Source organism: Manis javanica, chromosome 2 (assembly GCF_040802235.1).
Source record: "Manis javanica isolate MJ-LG chromosome 2, MJ_LKY, whole genome shotgun sequence".
Lineage (NCBI taxonomy): Eukaryota > Metazoa > Chordata > Mammalia > Pholidota > Manidae > Manis > Manis javanica.
The window spans coordinates 202,860,979-202,883,807 of record NC_133157.1 but is presented as its reverse complement, the minus strand read 5'-3'; the positions used below and the strand labels follow the sequence as shown (position 1 = coordinate 202,883,807).

Genomic DNA, 22,829 nt, shown 5'->3' with positions numbered 1-22,829 from the left:
TGCACATGGCATGGAATGGAAGAATGACCCAAATACTAAATCCAGGATCTAATTACTTAGCAGCTGGGTAAGAGTGAAAGAAACGGATGCCACACTTTGGAGTTAGAAACCATTCTACGTATTTCCAAAAGAATATACCATGTTAGCCAACAATTTCTGAGAGAAAACTTGAATATATCCTTGCTGATACTTTAAAAAATAGCTCAAGTTCCTAGAAGAGAACCCAGTAACATACCGACTTAGTAGGTATTTGCTATAATTATTATAATGTCAGGCAAAAGAACAAATGTATTAAATTCAATTATTTGAAGTTGTTTCCAGATAGGAAAACTAAATCATGTGTTTGACTCAGCTGATAGAACAATTCTACTATTTCTCTAATTTCCATTTTTTATCAGCTTTTTTTTCTTTATAGTCCACCTTTCTTATTTGGGAACTATCCAGCTATTCCCCTTTCTTACTAACCCAAGGCTATGTGTCAAGGGCTGAGATCTAGTCAGGAAAGGTACCAAGGACCTAACTCCCTGGGTAGTAGACACATGATCCATGGCTTCCAGCTAAACTTTTCGCAGAAGAATATCTTTCAAAGTTCAAAGAAGTGTCAGCTAATTTGAATGGGTGACAGTGTTGTCTCTTAACAACACAACCAGTTTGGAATCTGTTTCAGGTAAAACATATTCTATTCAAACCAATTTGTTCAGCCATAGATTCAGTCCAGTATTTGTGGTCATTAGCAAGTAATAAACACACACACACACAGAGAAACTCTAACTCAGCCCCTCGCCCCCTAACTTACCATGTTGTCCCTCTGTAGTCAGTAAGGTGTACACGTGCTGCCCGACCAAGCGTTCTAATAATGCCTGGAAGTAATAAAAGAGGAAATTAGATGTTTGCAGCAAAGCAGTAGAGAGAAAGGAAATGTGCATTGGTGACACGCGGGGCTACTGAGGTTGTTTCTCCAGGAATGGGTGTGTACTGATCCTGCCCCGTGCCTGCCGCTGAAGTAATTTAGCTGTCTCCAGGAAGTATGAGGGCCCTGTATCCTTCCCGAAGATGATAGGCTCAAAATGCAGAGCTAAGAAATAAAAGCCCAATGCTGATCTTCCAGGCACTAATGGTTACAAATGTGTTAGAGGGAGCACCCGGCTTTCCTATCACCCTTGAAATCATACCATGTAGTCAGTTACCTCCTCCTCTTGAAGTCCAGTCCAGCACTGTTCCAGGGAACAGAGAAACACCCTGGATTGTCACTTCGTCCTGTTACTAAAAGATTCCACTAGGTGGCAGCAGTGTCAAATGACTGTGTCGTCCAAGCTAGGATTATTTATTATTTTAAGGCAAGAACGGAGCCACACTTGTAAAAGTAAAGCAGTTTGGATGGTGGAAGGTGAGAAGTATACAGAAATAATCTTTCAATACGCTTCAATTTCATTTTCCTCCACTGTTCCCCAGTTGGTAGCCTGCTTGGGAGAAAACACTTCTGGGCATTCAGTGTGTGACGATTCCCGAGAACAATCGACCAACAGACCCTAAAGAACGGAAGGTGATAAAAATGTTCTTCCCACGCTGTATCACAGGCTCTTGATGACTCGAATGATAGTGGAGGTATTTGAAAAATACTGTATCAAATATGGTTTTGCAGCAGATCCAGTTTAAGATACGGCAAGTAATGGTTTTAGGTACATCATCTTTTCGTTTACTGAAAGAATTTTACCTCCGCCAAGAAAGCATTTTACCTCCGTCAAACTTTGACATAAACCACTTCACTGGGCAGGACTTAAGTTCACTCCCCTTGTGGGGAGCCAAGGACAATGTCACAATAAGGAGGAGAGACGCATTTTCAGAAGTAGAACTACATGAAATAAAGCCCTTGGGAGAAGGAAAAAAAGGGACTTATCTCAGACAGCATAATTGGTACCTGCTGCTTCACAGCCAACACTCTGCTCTAATGACTAATCACAATTGTCCCTCTGAGAGAAAACGAGCACGCAAAAAGAAAGAAAGAAAGAAGCCTGTGTACAAGCAACCACACAACCCTTGACTCCTTTTCTCTTTGAAGGAAAAAGAGATCAACAAGTTTCTGGCCCTAGGGTAAGCTCACTGCGCATTGCACGGCCAAGCACTTGAATCACATCATCTCACCTTGTACACCCAAGGACTCTAGTTATCGTCTTCGGTAGATAGAGGAGAAAATTGAGGCTGAGAGAGATTAAATAACATGTCCAGGATGAAGTCGAAGAGACTCGGGCTGAGGGCTTTGCATTCAACCCAGACAGACCCCCTGTCCTTGCCGTCCTGTGGGTGGTTCCCTATCCTGTTCTGCTGATGGAAAGGATCGGGAGAGTGGGAGGTGAAGAAGTGTGGGTCCTACCCACTGCCAAACTCAGACTACAAATCTGCAACTACTCCCTACCTCCACCCAATGTGACCGGGAGGCTCCTGTCCCTGGTTCCAAGGGAGAAAACCATTTTGTCCAATTGCCCTGTTTCTGGTGGTATTTAAACTTCCCACTGTTCATTTTGTTTTGAGTATTATGAGGCTAGTTCCACTGTAAAGTTTCTCTCATCAGTCTTCACTTAATGGGTGTTGGCAGACAAGGATGACTGTTGTTTACATCTATTATTTCATCAGTGTTAGCACAAAGGAGTTGTCCCCCACCCGCCAACCCCCCGGCTTCACTGAGGTATAATTGACACACAACATTGTGTAAGTTTAAGGTGCACAACATGTTGATTTGGTACCTTTATATATTGCAAAATGATTACCACCAAGAATGGAGGGTTTTTTAAAATCATACCTATTCCTCCTACTTATATCAGAATTCTTCAATAGGGAATTTTCCCTCAACAGTTGTTTGATTACCTGAAACAAACAGATAAAGCAGCATAAATGCCTGATATTTTTTCCTTTTATGTATCTATTTTCAGAATAGTGAATGCGTGCCCATGCACCTCCAACTGAACTTGTGGATTTTGTGTATTTGATGTGTTTCAATATATTGTAGTCATTATTTGCTTTCATATTCTTCCCGAATTTGGCCAGTGGGAGTGCCTTCAAGTTGGCTCCTGTAATCTTGTTTGGGAACCCGGCTTATCTCAAACACTTCCTGTCCCAGATCTAGAATTGGCCGTTTCCCCAAGGAGCTCCTGTTCCTTTAAGATGGTCCTTAGATATTATAATCTGGATGCCCACAGTGATCATTAAAACTGAGTTAGTCGTGCTTCTAAGCCTTTTCAGAGGACAGAAGTAGGAAATGTGTAGCTTTTAAAAAGAGAAAAATAAGTCATAAACTCATATGGATATTTCTCATTCAAATCAAAGATTATAGAATTATTACTTCATTTATTTTAAACTTATCTTTTTCTTACTCTGAAACTCTTATCTCCTGAGGATAACTTTATTACTTAGCTGCTTTACCCTACTGTATATACAATAGCATTCCAAAAAATACTGTAAATATCACGACTAACAACTAGCTAAAAGAATTCAGTCTAAGATGTCAGTACTTCCTTTTATCCTCAGACTGTATCTCCTTAAGGATACACATCCAAATATGTGCTTTAAAATCACTGGAAATCATTCAAAATCATTCTTGAGGTGGTTTTACCACAGAATTGATATAAAATTAGGTTCATTTCTGTTTAAAAAATTTTTTTAAATTTTTGCTTAAAATTTTTAGGATTTGTTTTGGTTTAGTGTTTTTCTTTGATTTAGCTTTGTTTTTAATTATGTAAAACATTTACATGACCCCAAAATCAAAAATAAAATAAGGTTTATATAAAAGTCTATCTCCTCTTCATATCCCCTATTTCCTGTTCCTTCCTTCCCATTTTTAATTAATTTTTAGTTTATCCTGCTACTGAAATTATAAATGTGTACTTACTAATTCTCCTCCTTTCTTAATTGTAGCATATTTTAAACACTGTTTGTTACTTCACTTTCTATCAGTGCATAGATTCCCCTTACTCCTCGCCACATCTGCAGAGTATGCTCCTGTGTGGATATTCCAAAGCTTATTTAACAAGTCTCCCTTTGATGGGCGTTTGGACTGTTCCTAGCCGTCTGCTAATTGGTGTTCTACATTTGTCTTATTTAGCACTCCCAAAAGCCCATTTGGTTTGGCTGTTCTTATTTTCTAGAAGAAACTTCTGCATAAGCAGATAGGATTTGACCAAAGTCACAGCGTTAAGTGGGGTGGAGGGGAATAAGGATTCTCCTACTTACATAATTTCTGTTCTTTGCACAAGTCTATAGAATTCATACCATGGTGTAAATATCTGTTAATACCTCTATTTTAGAGTTGGGGGAGGGAGAGGGAAGCACGTGCTGTGGGATAGATTATGGAGGAAAATTTAGCCTTCAGTTCAAGGCTGGAATTTCGGGTCTCAGGCAGCCTGTGGGAAGAGTATCTGAGGGAACAGCTGGCTTTCTGGCATTGTCCCCAGTCCAAGGAATGCCAGACAGGCAGGTGGGTCCATTTTTGGCAGAAGGACCTTCTCAGTGCCTACTAAAATCACATCATGTCCCCTTCTGTCACAGTGCATTTTGCCTCTCTCGTAAATCCACTAAGGACTCCCTCTGAAGATACAGAACAACCCATCCTGGACCCCTCCCCCATGAGTGATTAGCCCCCTTTCTTCCTCCTTTCTTCTCTGCAGACCAGTGAAAAGCTACACTTACTACACCAAGCATGGCAAGCACAGTTCTAAGTAAAAATTATAGCCTTTTTAAAGAAGAAATTAAGTTGAGATTGAAAAAAACCTAGGATTTTTACCAGAATTTTCATGAATTTCCCCTTTCTCCATCATTCTATTTCTTTAAAAGAGAAAATTGCCAATTCTAAGGGAAAATAAGTCTGCATCATTATGTTAGTGTTATAATGAGCATCTGAAAGGAGAGGCTCATCTCCGAAGACTTTCAGCCCAGCCTCCTCCTACGTGCCCTCCCCCAAATTGTCATGCTTAGCATAAAGTCCACGGTAAGATACTGCGGATCAGCTATTTCAATTTCAAGGCACAAATCATACCCACTTGCATGGTCCTTAGCAAGGCAGAATGGATGGCCACCACATTTTATAGATATTTTCCAAAAGGGTTTAAACAAAAGAGCTTTCTAGTCCTTCTCAGTAGTTGGAATACACCATTCCCTGAGTAGCCTTGTTAATAAAGGTTTTATTGTGCCATTGCTAAGCTTCTGAAACCAAACAGCTCATGCAAATTAGCCACAGTATCACCATACTACAGACTGAGTCACAGTGGCTGGTTGATCATGTAAGGATGTGATCTTAATGCTTCCCAGCTGTCCTGGCACAGGACACTCCACACTCAGCTGTGTGGACCTGCTCTGATAAAGCCAGTATGCCATAACTCCCATCTGTGTCTTTTCAAGACACACACACAAACTTTGACATGTGAGTCAATGCCTGAAGGTTCACTCACTCAGCAGATACGAACTTACTTTCTGCTATGAGCCAGGGATGGGGAAGCCTGTTGTGAGCAAAACACACACTCCTTGCTCTCCAACAGCCCTGGGGAGACATGTGGACATAGAAAAATAATTCTGTACAAGTTAAGTATTCCATTATGACTTTGAGTATATTCTTAAGCTATTGGGGGCTCAATTTACTCACTGTAAAGAAGGATTTTAAAAGTAACTAAATCACAAAGTTTTTGGAAGAGTAAAACATCTAGAATGTGTCTGGCACATGGCATGTGATCCATAAATATTAGATATAATTAATTAGTAAGGATTAACCCCCATGAATTTAAAGCTAGATCTTCTCCTTATCCTTCTTAAAGTATATCTTTCTCCCCCAGTATTTCATTTAATTAACCCAACAAACCTGTAATATAGGTGTTACCCACGTTTGAAGTTGAGCCCACAGAATCAAATGGATTTACTCAAGTCATTCACTTCACGTGTAGTAGAGGTGGGACCCAGATCAATTCCTATCAATTCAGACCGCAAATTCCTTATGCTTTTCACCGATATCTTATGCTACCTTCCAGTTATACATTGCTGCATAACAGATGACGCCAAAAACCGAGCGGCTCAAACTAATCATAATCATTCCATTCATCACAAATCTGCCATTTGAGCAGGGCTTAGCAGGGCCAGTTCATCGCTGATCCATGCGGCATTGGTGTGGGAGACTCAGTTAGAGGCTGGAAGATCCATTTCCAGGACGGTTCACTCACATGGCTAGTTGGCATTGGCTGCTGTCTAAGACCTCAGCTCTGGCTGTGAGCTGGGGCCCATGTGGATATTTATACAGACTGGTTTCCTCACAGCACAGTCGCTGGATTCCAAGAGCAGGAGTCTAAAGAGAGAAGCAGCAGTGCATGGCATTTTCTATGATTTATCTCAGGAAGCAAAATAGCATCTTTTCAGCTCTACTCTATTGTTTGAGACAATCACAAAGTTCTCTCCAGTTTCAAAGGGAGGAGACACAGACTTGACCTGTTAGATGGGGAAGTGGCAAGACTCTAGAAAAGTGCTTGGAATAGGAGCTATGGTAGCAGCCATCTTTGTGATTTATAATTACTACACAGGGATATATCAGTGTACTGGTGAATTACAGTACCTACCCTCAGGAGGCTCAGACAGAGGGCAGACAGACCCATATGCATTTTTAAAAGTGGCAAATTCAACAATGGGGGAGAAAGTGTTAGGCTGAGACCAAATATCTATTGCTACACTTAGAATTTGGCAGCTTAGCATAACAATCAGTTGCTTTCTCACAGATTCAATGGGTTAGGAATTTGGGAGTGACTTGGATGGGTTATTCTGGTTTAGAGTCTCTCCTGAGGTTGCCATCAACACATCAGCCTGGACTGTAATCACTTAAACTCTTCACTGGGGCTGGAGAATCTGCTTCCAAGATGGTTGTTGGCAGGAGGGCTCGGTTGTTTGCTGTGTGGACCCCTCCTTCATGCTGCGTGAATGTTCTCACAGAATGACAACCGGCTTCCTCCAGGGTGGGCCGTCTGAGAGGCAGAGCTAGAAGGAAGTCGAAATACCTTTCACGACCTGCTCATGGAAGTCACACACCATCACTTCCGTTATAATCTACTCATCAAGCCCACCCTCAAGGGGAAACAATTAAGGTCCACCTCTTAAAGGAAGATACAGTGAAGAATGTGTGAACATGTATTAAAGCTAGCACATTAGACCTTACTCATCATGCAATGAAAAGTGATCTAGGATTGAAGTAACAACCTGGTCAGATGTACTGAAGGTGGGTCACCCTTGTGGCAATATGCTGGATAGATTTGAGAAATAAAGACTCAAGGCAGGCAGACGAATTAGGAGAATCCTGAAATAGTCCAGGGGAGATCAGACAAGTCTGAGTCAGGGTAATGGGCAGTGGCAACACAGGAAGAGATGGACTGGAAAAAGAGTATGGAGGCAAAATCATGTTATGAGAGAAAGAAAAGCATCTTGAAGTTAAATGTCACATTTTAAATGAGTGTCTGACTGGCATGATGGCTACCAATCGAGATAGAAAATCCACAAGACAAATGAAATTGAAGAACAAGAGTAAGTTCAACATTGAAAATTTTGAGTTTGAATTTCCAGGTTTAGTGAATAATTGTTTTTTAGATTGTTGTTGCTATTTATTCTTTCCTTGTTTTGATAACAGCCTCTCTTTTGAGGGGGATCCCTCCCTCACCCACTGTTTAAACAGGGCTATCCCCAGTGGGGGTGACCAGGGCTGGCAAACCAGCTTTCCAAAATAAATAAATAAATCCCTAATTTTTTATGTGAATACTCCCACTTTTCCAATTTAATGCTACCCACAGTTTAATAACCAGTACAGAAAACTATTGAAATGTTGTAATTGACTGGGTCCAGCACAGCAGGGCCATATCCGTGGCTCAGAAAGAAGTCACATGACCCAAACAATGACTTTCTTCTGGTTACGGTGATGGGCTCAGAAGTGGACTTTCAGCCAGGCCCATGGAGATGCAATGAAATTCTTGCTCTACATCCTGGGAAAAAGTTTTCCCTTTCCCCTGATACACGTAATTAGGAGGTGATGCAATAGCAGTATTGCGCCACGTAAAGTCCCAGACTAGAGCCAACCCCATGCAAAACAGACCTGAGAGATGGAAAGAAAGTAAATCTAGCTGACATTATTTGAGCCATAAATCTACCTGTAGTTAAAACTAACTCTATTCATAGACTTTTCAGTTGAGTGAGCCAATAAATTCTCTTACTTTTTCTTCTTTTTTTTTCTTACTCTAAGTAAATCTTGTTTTGCCTTTCCTTTACTGAGATTTGGCAATCTCAGCTGATCTGCTGTCTGACATCCAAATGCTTGGTTATATCGATCTGGAGCTCGGCGGACAAGTTCAGGGTTGACAGGATTTAGTGCAAATTTAACCCATAAGAAGGAATAAGCTCACTAAGCGAGAGAACCATCCTGCTATTCATAATTTTCTTAAAATGTTATAGAATTAGAGATATGGGAGCAACACCAATCCAACTCCTTGTTTGAACATATGAAAACTGTACCCCTAAGAGTTTCAATACCTTGTCCAGGGTTACTTCATGACAGAGCCAGGACTAAACCCCGATTTCCTGCCCCCCACGTATCCCTTTTCCAAATCATTGCCAATGCTGAGGTAGTAGGATCTAATATAACTCAATAGTTAATTATGAATAATGAAATGTATAAGATTTTGTAGTTTAATAGTTTAAAATTTACTTACACCTGAAAAAAAGAAAAGAAAGCACTCTACTATTTCAAAGCACCTTGTATAATTTAATCTTTCTGCTAACCCTACAAATTAAGTGGGACAAGTGTTTTAGAGATAGAAAAATCTAGGCTTGGAGTGCTTGAATGAATTTTCCAAGGTCAAATAGCCAGTGAGGAGTAAAGCCAGTACTAGAATCTAAGACACATGATTGCTTCCTCCAATTATATCCCTTCTCCTCTCTTTCAAATTAATGATGCTTCCTTGCAAGTGCTTAAAGTGTAAATTAGATAGCACAGCCTTCCAGGATTTGAGATGACTTCTCATAAACTTCAAAAAAATATATTCTAAGATGTTCATATTCTGCACCATTTCTACAATTCTTTAGGCTGATAGAACTCAGTATACTTTGTTGTCAAGGCATCAAAACAGATGGTTTCACAGGAGGTATATTAGGTTCCAGGGCCACTGAAAAAATACCGAAAACTTGTCGGCTTACAACAATGGAAATTTATTCTTTCATAATTCTGGAGCCCAGAGGTCTACGGCCAGGGTCATACCCCCTGCAAAGGCTCTGAGGGAGAATCCATTCAAAGCCTCTTCCAGCCCCCAGTGGTAGCTGGCTTCCTTGGCTTGTGGGCACAGTACACCAATCTTCCCCCCCCTTTTCACATAGACATCTCATTGTGCCTATTGCCTATATGTCTCCAATAAGGACACATGGCTTTGGACTGTGGGTCTACCCAGATAATCCAACATAATCTCCTTACCTCAATATTCTTAACTTAATTATATCTGCAAAGACTTTTTTTCCAAATAAGGTCACATTCACAGGTTCTGGGGATTAGAACATGGATATAGCTTTTGAGAAGTCACCATTCAGCCCACTGTGAGAGGTAAAACAGAATTTTTTTTTTTTAGAAAAGGTTTTTATCCAAAGTTCAGAAGCTTGATTCAAGTGGAATGAATCAAAAATCTGCACCACCAGCGATGACAAAGAATTCTTTTCCAGAGGTGGTCTTCAGCTCATTTATGTAGTAGTTTGAAAACATACAAGTGGTCCACGGTGTGTTATCCGAAAGGATGCCCTGCCATCATCTTTGTCAGCTAGCTGTGGCTCATGGGCTACTGGCTGAAAATGTAGTGACTTGCCTACATGCTTGGGCATGTGCCCTGTTTATATGACACCCTCAGCCAGACTGAGCATTGTGCCAACAGGCAGACTTGAAAAGCCACTGTTGAAACAAGAGCTCCTGTTTATCTCCGACCAACATAGCGAGCTCTCTGCGTCACTCACTCTCATGGAGAGAGTCAGCCGCTAGACCAGCTGTGCTTCTCCCGCTGTCCTTTCAAAGATTGATACCTGTTCGTTTCCAACCCCAGAGCTTTGTCTGTGTTGTGTCATGATCTGCACAACTCACCTGTAAGGTATCATCTTTCAGAGAATAGCAACACCTCTACAGCACATTTATTCTTCCATGGGAAAGATACCCTCTTGTCCACGCTATTGGGAAAGAAGAAAGAAAGAAATCACTGAGCATGATGGACATGTTCGGTTTGCCCCCAGAGCCACTCTCCATCCCTCTCCGCTCTTCTCCACAGCTCACCTCTTGTGACCTTAATGGACTCCCACCAAAAGACTTCAAGGTGGGTTTGGCCAATAAAGGCTCCCGAAGGAATTGGAGGGATAAAAGGAGAGAGGGAGGGAAGCTGCACTCTTCATTTCCCAGCCCCACCTAGGTTGTGGGGCACCTCTCCACACGGGGTCTCCACATTTCTCTGGCAGCTCTCTCGACAAGCCTTCTCTGTCTCCACATCCAGGAAACACCCCTGTTCAGACCTTCAGGCCTGAAGGGGGTAGCCTGAGTGTTGCATTGTCTTTTGTGGTTTTCTTACACCCTGTCTATATATTTTAAAAAATATTCCTGCTAGTATACTTCCCTCAAAGCTTCCTAATTTGATGAGCTGTTTCCTAAAGGGACTCAGCCCCTTTATCCCAGTGATTACAAGAGCCCTACAGTGTAAGCACTCTTAACCCATCCTATAGATGAGGAAACTGAAGCCGTAGAGGAGATATGACTTGCTCTAGGAGTTAAGATTCAAACCCAGATCTGTCTAACTTCATAGCCCTGGGATTTTCAGCTATTTTTTCCCAAGACTGAAGAAATGTCTTAAAGGAGAAACAGAGTTTCAGGCACAAAAATGTCAGAATGGCTTAAGGGCTTTATTCAAAGTTAAACTTCATAAAGCCATTCTGAGGTTCTAATTCTTCAGTGTATGGCATGCAAACAAAACAGAACACAAAAACCTACAGAGCAGCCACAATAATTGGAATGTAATTTACACCCTTACTATATCTTCCTAAAGAAGGTCACGAGTAAATTACATTTATAATGCAGAGTCAAACTTCTTAACAGCCTCTTTCTTTCCTTCATCATTCTTTATGTCTATGCATCTCATATATGGCAGCTACCCACAAAATCTTTTTCCAATCCACCTCCAAGCTCTCAAGATTTCTCCCAAGAGACCTTCTAGTTCCTTCATTCTTTCTGGTTTTCTTTCCACCTCCTGACAATAACTCTCTACCTTTTTGGTGAAAATCCCACTTGTCTCTTCCAGGCTTTTCCAGATTTCCTTTGGACACTTTGTCCAATTAGCACAAGTAAAGAGCTATCAGAGCAATGCAAGCATCTTTTGGGGAGAGTGGGAGATTTCTTAATATTTTAAAATATTTGTTCTGCCATATAAGATAAATTTACTCAGTTTTCCACAAGGAAGATTTTGGTATTTCACATGAAATCTGCACTTAAGTACCTGGCACAATGGAAGGGGAGTGGGAGAGAGTGAATGGGATATTCAATTTATATCATATCATTTCCTCAATCTCCCAATGGGCTTATATAATACAAATACTTGTTTCAATTCAACTGTTTGGAACTCTACATATTTTATTTGAGAAACATCATTATAGACTACTTTTTTTATCCATTATAAATTGTATTTGCACATAAAATTATAATTCTTAATTAATACTGATTACCCTATTAACAAATTCACCATCTCTTCTTCTAAGTCCCAGTCTCTAACCAGACAACTGCACAGCCATCCCAACGGGGCCGAAACAACCTTGACCTCTCAGACTGTGATCCTAAGAACCACTTCCCTTCATCGCTTTTTGAAAACACCTTAATCGGTAGAAACTCAGTAAAAAGTAGAATAAATCTGCAGTCAAGGCAAGCTCTTTGCACCAGAGCTTTTAAAAAATAACACTTATGCTTTGAAAATAGTTCATGTGTAAGTATTCTCTTTGGCAAGGCAAAATGGAGAGAAAAAAGAGATCGGTTAGCTGTAGGACTTAAAAGACAGACGCTCACAGGAACATGAGATAATAAACCAACTCATTCTCAGTCCATCTACATACAGTTCATAGGTACGACAAGAATCTTCATTTTCCTGGCCTTAAGAAAGATGTCAGCTAAAAGTGAGAAGCAGACAGTTTGTTGTTTTTCTAGGGTCCTGAAGGGTAGGGAGTAGGGAAAGCGGGAAGAGTATCGTTTGCTGAGCCCCTGCTGTGTGTGAGGCACACTGAGTAAGTTTGGAACTTTCCCTAGTTCACAAAAAGTAGGAAATGCGGAGGCTGGGGTTTGAAAATATGCATATGTATATTGTCTGGTCCCTCGGCTCCACCGTCCTACTAAATTGTCATGTCTGTAGAGCAGGTAGCTTGTCTGTCTGTTGCTGAATCCCCAGAGCCAAACATAAAAGGAGCTCGATAATATGCTAAATAAATGAACAAATGAATTCTTTCTGACTTCAGAGCTGAGGGTTATTCTACTCCACCTTATCTGTGGCAAGAAAAACAAAAGTCAAACAGCGGTTGCTCTTAGACTTTGAGACGTCTGCTCTGCAGTGTATTGGTATCTTCCAAGGGTAGAGTTTCTTCCTTTACAAACCAAACCTCCCCTGCCCAGAGAAGTTATCACTGAAAACTGCACAGCGCCATCAAACCGGAAAGGAAAACCACTTTTCCTGTTAGCAAACAAACCCTTTACCCTTAGTGATGATATGACCACTTAACCTCAACCCCCAGTTAAGTTGGGAACAAATTGGAAACCATAAAAAGTTCAGCAGAAATAACTGCATTATAATGAAAATTCCCATAAACACTTCATGCCGCTTTAGGTTTGTTTTGGGCTGTGTTTGGGCCAAAACCCAGTCAATCAACCAATTGTTAGCCCTACACGACACCAAGAGAATGGTTTATGTCTGACTTTTTTTTGTCATTGAATTGATGAATTGCTTTGGCATCAGGTAGGCAGCTTTTATCTTGGGAAATAATCACCTGCTACTGGGAGAGCTGCTCAGCTGTGTGGAAGCGCTCTATCACCAGCCATGCGTAAGTGGTGCTGTCTGCAATTTGATAAACGTGCACAGAGGCTCAAAGGTCCCTGAACACAAGTCTGACATGTAAACACAATCAAATCATGCTATTAGCCAAGGGAACAAATTGTGATTGTTCATCCTTCTCTGTCTTTTTCAACTCCTCAGTGAAAAACCCTCATACCTCATTTCACGCCAGCAAAGTGAGGGGCGTTTTCTTGGATGGCATTAGAATAAACGTCAAATATTTCCCACCTGTTAAAAATGGAATTTTTTGATTGCAGAAAGCCACATTAAAACAAACAATTTCACAAGCAACTAGAGCAATATCAAAGACTCTGAAGCTCATTTTGAAATATTGCAGAGTACCTAAGGAATGCGGAAGAATAGAGCATTCTTTCAACTTTTCTCTACCAAAGCCTTTAGAATCAAAGAACTTCAGGATATGAAGATGCCATAGTTCAGGTCAGAAATGCCACACATACATACACACACACACACACACACACACACACACACACACACACACACACGTACACACAAATCCCTTCTCTAGACAACTAAGGACTAAAGTTAATTTTTCAACTTAATCTTTGCCAGCACTTGTAAAGCAGACAATATTATCTCCATTTTAAAGATTACAAAACTGAAGCAGAAAAATGAAGCACCTTGTTATGATATGTCCTATTTTGGTAAGTGCCAAAACTGGAACCCAATTTCACTTCTGAGTCTTAACTACTACACTGCCCCTCCTGTTTCTGTAATATTCCTGCCAATCTATGCTTGAATTCCTTATCTGACCATGAACTCAGCCCATCCAATCTTTAGACAACTCTGTTTGAATCAACTATTCTATGGAGCGAATTAAAAGTTGTGGTTCTATAACTCCTACCTACTGATCCTAGATCTGGCCTGGGTCCTGATTGAGTAAGTGCAATCCCTCTTCCAAGTGACAGGGTTTTGAATACTTAAAGCTCACAATTGTATCACCTGGAGCTTTCTTTCTTCTGGGTAAATTTGCCCAGATCCTACAGCCATCTCCCATATAATATGTTTTCCATTTCTTGTTTTCTATGTCATATGAGTTTATCTTTAAAATGATTCAGCTCTCATCTGGATTCACTACAAAGCAGAAATCTCACCATCCTCAGTCTATGAATGCAGCAAAAATATAATCAAAATTTCTCCACTTGTATCAATCCCATGATTTTTAAACACAGACACCCAGCCTTGCCTCTAAGCCCCCCAACCCTTACACACAGTGCCAAATCTCTAACAATGCTCTCCTAAAATAAAAATGCTAAGCAAATCCTATAGGAAATTAGTCAGAACACCCAACAGGACTCTATATCATGAAACTCAATCCACTTAAAGGTCCTGCCTCTCTCTCCAAAGCCTCATGGCCCAAGGATACCTTACCTCTAAGGAGTTCATAAACCCTTAAGTGCCTCCTACAAACCCAGTCATTTTCCCAGGTAAGTGGTCCCAAATGGCTTTCCTCACCAGAGTCATCATTATTGTTGATAAGGTACAGCCACCCATCACCCTTGCCATCACTGAGGAGACCTGCACATGGTCAGGCAGCTATTGTCAACTACAGAGAAGAGGATGTGGTCCTTATCAAAGGATGTGAAACAGCTTCATTATATATTCTTCTTTAGAAAACATCTAAGAATGTTAGTCCCCAAGCTAATATGTATGAGAAATATGCTTGCTTTAATTTCTGAACTTCATTGCTATTTTAAGTTCCCTTATTACTGGAGGTTTAATCTTAAGGCAGTTGAGGGGTCCCTCTCCTTTTTAAGGGGTGACCTGTAATCCGGGAGGAGTTTATAGGGAGCTAAGGCACTGTTGGCATGTGTGCTGGTGCTATTTGACCTCCAGCCATCTGTTGAGCCGGGTCCCTCCTGAGTCCTCCCTCCTGGTTTTCAGCCATTGATTCACTCACAGTTGGAATGTGTCATCTCCATTCTTGACCACAGGCTTACTCCTGGCCAACTTCCTAAGCAACCGGGATCATTCTTTATTCTCCTGCCACACAGAAATTCAGTAAGGCTGCTTATATCTCATTCTTTATTTACATTGTCCCCAAAAAATCTGGGGTAGTCTGTTCATACACACCCTCTCAGTTTCCCTTGGAATGCCTCGACTTTTGAAATACAAAAACAAGGAAAGACTCTCTTTCTCCTTCTGATGCACCATAATTTTCTTGAGATGTTGAGCTCAGCCCCTCCTTTATTTTACCTCAATAGCAGAAAGAAACACTAAGAATATAGACATTTAAATTGACATTCCAAAAAGCATCAGTCTTTGCAAGTATAAATTGAGGGCAAGTATAAGTTTCATAGCTGAACAGACTAAGAGAGGTTAAGTGAAATGCTCAAAATCACATTCCTACTAAATAGCAGAGTCAGAATTTAAAACCAAAGTATCTGACCCCTGAGCAATGCATTTAACCACCTTAGTGATGAGGTAAGAATGCAGGAAGAAAAGCCACAATGCAGGGCCACAGTGAGCTGTTACGCAGAAACAGAAACTGTATGGAGCCCAGGAGTGTGCAATGAATGGGGAGGGGAAAATGACAGGGCTCTGATCTAACTTTAAGAATACCTCTCTCTGGAGAAATGACATTTGAGCTGAGATCTGAAAGACTGTATAGGAGCTCACCAATCACCAGGAAGTTAGAATTGCACATGCAGAAGCTGTGAGGCAATGCTGATCACAGCATCCTGCAGATAGAAAGACGGCGGAAATGCCCGGAGCAGAGAGTGCCAGGGAGATTGGTGAGGGCTGAGGCTAGAAGCCAAGCAGAAGCCACCTCTGGAGGGACCTTGGAAGGTATGTTGATGAATTTTTCTGGAAAGGCCTACCTCACAAGAGCCTCAAGTCCTGAGCATCTGAGCATACATCCCCTCTTCAAGCTTTCATCATGAATGAACTAATATGATTTCAAACTCACAGGGTATAGCATCTGGTTGGCTCAACTCGGGATAAGTGTCCCCTGCTTATCCAGTCAGCAGAAGGGTCAGGGTCACATGGTCCCCAGAGTCCATCAGTGTGAGGAAGGAGTGTCTACTATAATCAAATGACATGTATCAGCCCACAGATTCCTGCACTGACCAGCATCTCGGGAATTATGAGATTCCCAGACATACTTGTTTTACCTTAGTCAATGAGTTTTACTGTAAAGATAAAATGGGACATTAAGAAAACCGTGACATTCATTCAGTAAACAACTTTAGCTCCAGCAAGCCACTGTACACAGCACAAATGACAGCCAGTCTGACTTGCGATCAGCTTCTCAGCAGCAAGCACCCAATTTAAACTCTCTGCCTTTAATGTTTCTTGATGAGTCTCAGGCTCTGCTTCTTCTTCTCCGGTTATTACAACTTAACTCTCTTTGTGTCTCCTGTTCCAATTCCCCAACAGTAAAGACCAGATTGAACTGAAGTCACTTTCTGGTATATGATTTCCCTGTGGAGGAGGTCGTTTACCAGGACCAGGTAATTTCTGGGGATTAGCTAAAGAGGGCTGCCATCACTCCAGCCATTTCGTCTCCAATCGGTGCAAAGAGGCACAGTGCTGCCAGTACAGTACTGAACCTCTGTGGAATTTTTTAACAGTTTTAAGTGAGGAGATTTCATGAGAAAATCCAGATTTTCAGTTTTCCTTGAAAAACTGGAAGCACTAGCCACAGTCAACCAGTACTAACCAGCAACTGACCCGTTCAAAAGGCCCCTGATCTCTATAGTTTAACATAGTCCCTAAATGTCCCTACTGTCAAGTGGCTTCACTCACTTACTTCAAGCCTGATCCCTGGAGGCATTTAAGTTGGTAAACACTAAAGGAAGTGGTTATGTGCAGCCACTTTTCTCAAAAGGGAGTCTATGCTGAGGAAGGTATTTAAAAGAGTCACTAAACTATAGGACTGTTACAAGTTCAAGTTCAGAAACCATGCCTCATATAATTTCAGTGCTTCTCCTCTGGGAAAACTCGGAGATAAGTCTGGGAACACACTTGGCCAGTGTCCCTGCAACCTGCTGCCTTTAGGAAGCGATCCTTCACTATACCATGGTAGCCTAACTGGACTTGGCCTGAGCATTATAAAAAGGGTAAGGAGAGAGGAATGTTTGCCAGACAGTGGACCAAAGCCATCCCTCCTCTTAGGCCATCCTCCTCTGCCCTAATGATGCCTGTTACAAAACACAGTAACAATAGGGTCTCTTTGCCAAGCCACATGCTCCTTCTGGTTATCAGATGGCCCTGCGGGGCGGATACCTCATGCGGGTAAGATTAGGCGCTCACAGTCTTACACTAGCACCTTCATGCTTCGGTCTTAAGAAGAAATGCCATGACTTGTAAAAACACATTTTCCGGGCCAAACTGGTGTCCACTTGCCTGCCAACAATATGACCTTGGGCATGTCACTTAATCTGTTTCAGCTTCCATTTCTTCATCCACAAAATGTAGATAATAATGTGACCTCAGGGAATACTCTGAAGACTAAATGCAATGATGTGTGTGTACACTTCCCTCTTCATCCATGTAGGCTGTAAAATAACTTCAAACCAGCTGTTGCAATATTTAAGTTAAATTAACCTCCACAACCCCAGCCCTCATCTTGTCATCATGAGAAGTTCCGACCTCCCCCAGGTCCCCACTTCCCTTCAGGCCTTCCTCAATCCAAATATTTAGCCCTGGTCTTGCGAAGAAAAGAGCTGCTCAGTCTTACACGCGGCTGGAGGACTTCAACGTGGCTGCAGCTGTTACTGTTTCAGGGTGAATGCCATCTGGCCTCCTTGGCGCGTTCACCCCGCAGGCATCTCCGAGGGCTGCCACGCGTCGCCGATCTCCCATCATTCACACCAAGGAGGGGCCGAGCTCGGTGCAGCTGCTACCATCAGCAGGCGCTGGCCTGGGTGCAGAAGGAACGCTTGTTGAGATGAAGAGTCTCTCTCCCCTGGAGGTACGCTGCTAGGGAAGCCTTGCCTGCCGCTCCCACCTCTTGGGTCGGTTCCCGTATCGCAGACTTGCAGTCCACCAGCCGCCGTCGCCGAAACACGCTCTCGGGCTCTCGGCCGTTCTCCCAAAGCGCACTGCCCATCTAACACTGCGGGGTCGGAAAGCATTTCCAAACTCAACAGCACGCTGTGACAGAACCATCCTCTCTTGTGATTCAAGCCCCCCAGGCCCCTGAAGGGAGAGAAAGACCCTCCCTCTCACACTCTGAAGCCATTCTCCTACGACTGGGTGAGTCTGTTCCATCCACGGGAAACCACACCCCAAGGGAAGGCCCGGGACCAGTGCCTGGCACAGAGTGGGCGTCCTCGCCGCATGTCCTTGTGATCACAGCCACCCCTGCATTCCTCTAGTGCCGCACACGTTTCAAACCACCCAAGACTGACTTGAGACAGGCTAACATGGGGGCTGTTTGCCCACTCAAGTTTGTGTTTTGTGGCTATTACATAGGAGAGGTGTGGCTATGGTGTCCTGACCTAAGGAAGATGGTAAAGTAGGTGAAGTAGGTATAGCAGGGGAGGGCCAGAGACTGGCTAAGAGCATGGATGCTGATCAACTAAGGCCGGGTCCCACTTATGCCATTCCCTGGACCTTGTGACCTTGGGCAAGTCACTTAATCTCCCTATGCCTTAGTTTCCCCATTTGCAAGATGAGACTGACATGAGGCTTGTATAAATTAATATATGTAAAGCCCTTAGAATAGTCCCTGCCATCCAAGAAGTACTAAGTAAGTGATATATATATATATATATTTTTGGGAGGGGGTGGGGGAGAATTCCTGACATCCTATTCCTCCAATCCCTAGCTTGCATATGATGTAGAAACTTCCACTGAGAAGTGCTAACATGTCCCTTTGAAAATGGGAAAGAGGGAACTTCAGACGCTGCAACCAGCTGAGAAGACATGGCTTCCCAAATTATAGGCAGTCCTCATTTTTACATTGCACCAAAGCCAAAAATAAGTTGTCCATTTTGATGTCTGCCTGTAGTTTTGAAATACATTCTTGGCTGCTTGTTAATAAGAGGGAAGTTTCTGTGACTACTGAAATTGAAGGAGACCCAAACCGCATCAGCAGGCGCTTGCCTGGGTGCAGAAAGAAAGCTTGTGAGCACCAGGACAGTCTTTCTCATCCAGTACGAGGCTCCACTGAAAGAGAGTCAGAGAAGAGTCAGGTAAATGAGGGACAAAATGCCAGATTGAATACAGATAAAGCTGATGCAGAAATGCAGCTTACACATACAGCTACACTGTTTCCTTCTGTTAAGCCCCGGAACTAGGACTGGGCAGATGCCTTCATTGCAATTCTGCTCTACCTCAGATCTCCTTCCTCCAGGATAAGGCGTTTGCTGCTAAGATCACATGAGAGCCCAAAGGAAACAAGAAACTGGGGCGGGGGATGGGGGGCAGTGTTGGCAGCATTCTGGCAGCAGCTCCCAAAGACAAGGGCACTATGCAAGGCCCCGTTTCTCTTCCAAAATCACCAATAAAATACCACCCCTCCATCCCCAGGTGGAGTGTCTAAGAGAGAGGGAAAGACGCTAATTGATGTCCCTCCATGTGGAGACATGAATGGAAACAGTGTTCTTTCCAACGGTGACATTCATGTGTGACTCTTCCCCTCTCCAGCCACGGGAGCTCAGCCACATGATTTAACCTTGCTGAACCTCATGACACTTCCAATGACACAAACAGCTTCCACTTCGCTTTTTGTTTCTCAGGTCCTTTCTGCCTCTGAAGGGGTCAGAGGCTCCTCAGTTTCCACAAATCCTCACAAAGGCCAGTGTTTCCCAGGCCCCTCTTCTCTTGGTTCTCTTCTCGCTCTGGACAGGCTTTCTGGATGGCCCTAAAAGTGTGAGTGGTTTCATGAAGCATTTATATTTCTTGTCCCATTTCTTGCCGCTGAATGTCAGGCTCATGTGTCTCAGTGAGTATCTCGCCTTCCCTGTCCCCTCTGCTTCTCATGAGGGCCTCAGATTTACCTCTGCGTTTCCAAGTCTCAAGACAGTGACACGGAGTAGACACTCAAAAGAAAAAATGGAGAAAGGTGACTGAAAGGATGCAACAGAGAAGGAAGGAGCAACGCAGATAGGGAAGAAGAAAGGGGAGTGGGAAGGGAAGCAAAGAAACCCAAAGTGCATTGTCTTCACTAGAATTGGAAAGGCGGAAGCATATATATGATATTCAGGCATGGTGCCAGTATGTAATGGCTTTCTGATCTTGGGACAGCTCCTTAAGCTTCTGAACTTCTATTTTCTCATCTATAAAAACGAGGTTATTCAATACATTACTATTTCAATGTATTGGTTTTAGAAGTAATCAAGCTAATGTTTGTGGAAGTGCCTAGTACATGTAATAAGCACTCAATAAATGTTAGTTTAATGTAGGTATAAGTCATCAATGTTCTGTCAACTGCTGCATTTCTTTAAAGACTTCATTGGACTGCACCCCGGTCTTGAAAACCCTGAAATTAATGAAGATGCATGGATGGGTCCACAACAGTCACCATACAGAGGTGTTCAGCTGGGGCTCTTCCTACAAAACCACATCGAACATATGAGTGTGGGCTGGCTCCAGTCTCTTGTCCGGTGAGTGGGGCACCACACACTCAGTGCTACAGTTACAGAGTCAGTGGTATAGTGGAGCAGCTCAGTGCTTATCTGATATCTTGATAATTATAAAGTGAGAAATGTAGCCCTAAATAGCTTCTGAAAACACTATGGCACAATGAGCATGATAGAGATCACGTCAGTATAGCTACCAAAACAGTTTCCCTTTCATGATTGAAAAAAAAAATTAACTTATTGATCTGAATTCCCCATTAAAATTCTCTGCAATAGAATGAATTTCAGAATCTCTCCCATTACTGTGAGTTTTGGATGCCAAAACCTGGAATCTGGCTTGGAGATAGGAAAGGATACAACCAGGAATCAGGCGCCCCGCCTCCTGTGCTGTCTTCCCCTCATTTGGAAACTAGTCTGGTGGGAAGAAGAAGCCCTCAGTATTATATGTTACCTTCAAAACAGACAAAGGGTATAACTTCCAGCCTTCATTCTAAAGAGGATATTGTGTCTGAGCTCCTGGAAGACAAAATTGCCTTAATATCTTGGAATCCTCACTTAGTCCCAAGACTAGCAACCAACACATTAGGTGTAGGTTGCTGTCTGATAAAAGCATGAAAGAAATATCAAATAAAGACTTGGAGAAATAACAGAATGAATAGCTGATTGAGTAATAATAAATAAATGAGAGAATTTGGAGGGGAGGAGAAATGCTCAATAGGGCTTTTCGAAGTTCCTGAAGACTTACAGAAGCATCTAAGCCTTGGTGTACAAATTCAGGAAATAGATTTTCTCTGGAATGATGGTATGAGATTCTCAGGGTTTTAACCCATTTAACTTGATTCATAGATCAGTGACTAATTAATCAGAATGTCAAATTGCTAATTTACTATGAGAAATCTTAACTTTTGGCATACAAAGTTGCTTAGCCCAATTTCCAACTCACAGGAGGCACACAATATTATTTATTGACTATTCATAATATTTAGTCAATTCAACAAATATTTAATGAGTGCACACTGTGAGGCAGGCCCTGAACTTAGCATGAAGGATAAGTGGTGAGCAAATGTATTAGGTGAGGCCATCGGGCAAGCTTCTCCAAAGGGAAAGCCTGTATGGGAAACTTCATTAAAATGGAAAGGTTGCTTGTTACATATAAAATCAAAGAAAATAAACTTGATGATCTTAATGGGAAATGTCCCCTAAATCTGATGGGCTGATATTTACATTTTTCTAGTCTCCTTGACCTACTGTGTCACTTTAAGAGATGGTACTTGGATCATGAATGTAATATTTCATCCTGGCTGTGCTCTTTCTCTGGGATCTCTTTTCACTTCAAGCAGAATGCTGCATAGCATCTGCTCATTTTACTCATCTCTGCATCTTCTGAAACATCAGTGCAGTACCTGGTGTCTACTGAACATCAGCAGATCATGAAAAACTACAAAACAGAGGCCATATATTCAGAGCCAGGGATGCATATGCTCTTAAGTGTGGAAGGATTTATAAAGATAACAGCATCATTGAAATCTCAACTGTCAGTACATTGGGAAAAAAACAGGCATAGAGCTACTGAAGCCAGACAGATGTAAAGTGGGGGCCAGAATGAACTGCGATTCACAAAGAAATGAAATGGTAAGTAAGACAATTATACAACAATTAAGACAATTAAGACAGTAAGACAATACATACTTGTATCTACATCAATATCAATTTCTATATGTGCAGTAGTTTGTGAGGGCCGCTCTAACAATACCCTACAAATGAAGTGATTTATGCAACAGAAATTTATTGTCTCACAGTTCTGGAGACTGTAAGTCCAAACTCGAGATGTTGGCAGGGTTGGTTCCTTCTGAGGGCTGTCGGGGGTATCTGTCTGTGCCCCTCTCCCCTTGCTTCGGGTATTTGTTGGCAATCTTTGGGCTGCCGTGGCTTATAGGAGCGTCATCACCCCTCACTGTTCTCACGATGACGCTTTCATCTCATCTTCATATGGCTTTCTCCCTGTCTGTCTCTGGGTTCAAATTTCCCCCTTTTTATAAGGACACCAGTCATTTGGGTTAAGGCTCACCCTAATGACTTCATTTGATTATCTCTATAAAGACAGGTTTTCCAAAGCAAAGTCATATTCCAAGGTACTGGAGGTTAGGACTCCATGATAACTTTTTCAGGT

At 42.2% G+C, this 22,829-nt stretch overlaps 1 long non-coding RNA gene across 3 annotated transcripts in view; it reads right to left on the bottom strand.

Annotated features, from left to right (window-relative positions):
• Nucleotides 1–22,829, bottom strand: part of LOC140847990 (uncharacterized) — a 147,621-nt gene that overhangs the window by 105,404 nt on the left and 19,388 nt on the right. Inside the window, exons 1-4 of one of the 3 annotated variants that reach the window (XR_012128396.1) lie at nt 16,039–16,774; nt 15,028–15,110; nt 10,121–10,203; nt 797–860 (exon numbers count right to left, since the gene is read on the bottom strand). This is a non-coding gene — a long non-coding RNA (uncharacterized lncRNA). Of the gene's footprint in view, nt 1–796; nt 861–10,120; nt 10,204–15,027; nt 15,111–16,038; nt 16,775–22,829 lie in introns of those variants that run through there. The other 2 variants (XR_012128395.1, XR_012128397.1) reach the window with 2 other exon arrangements.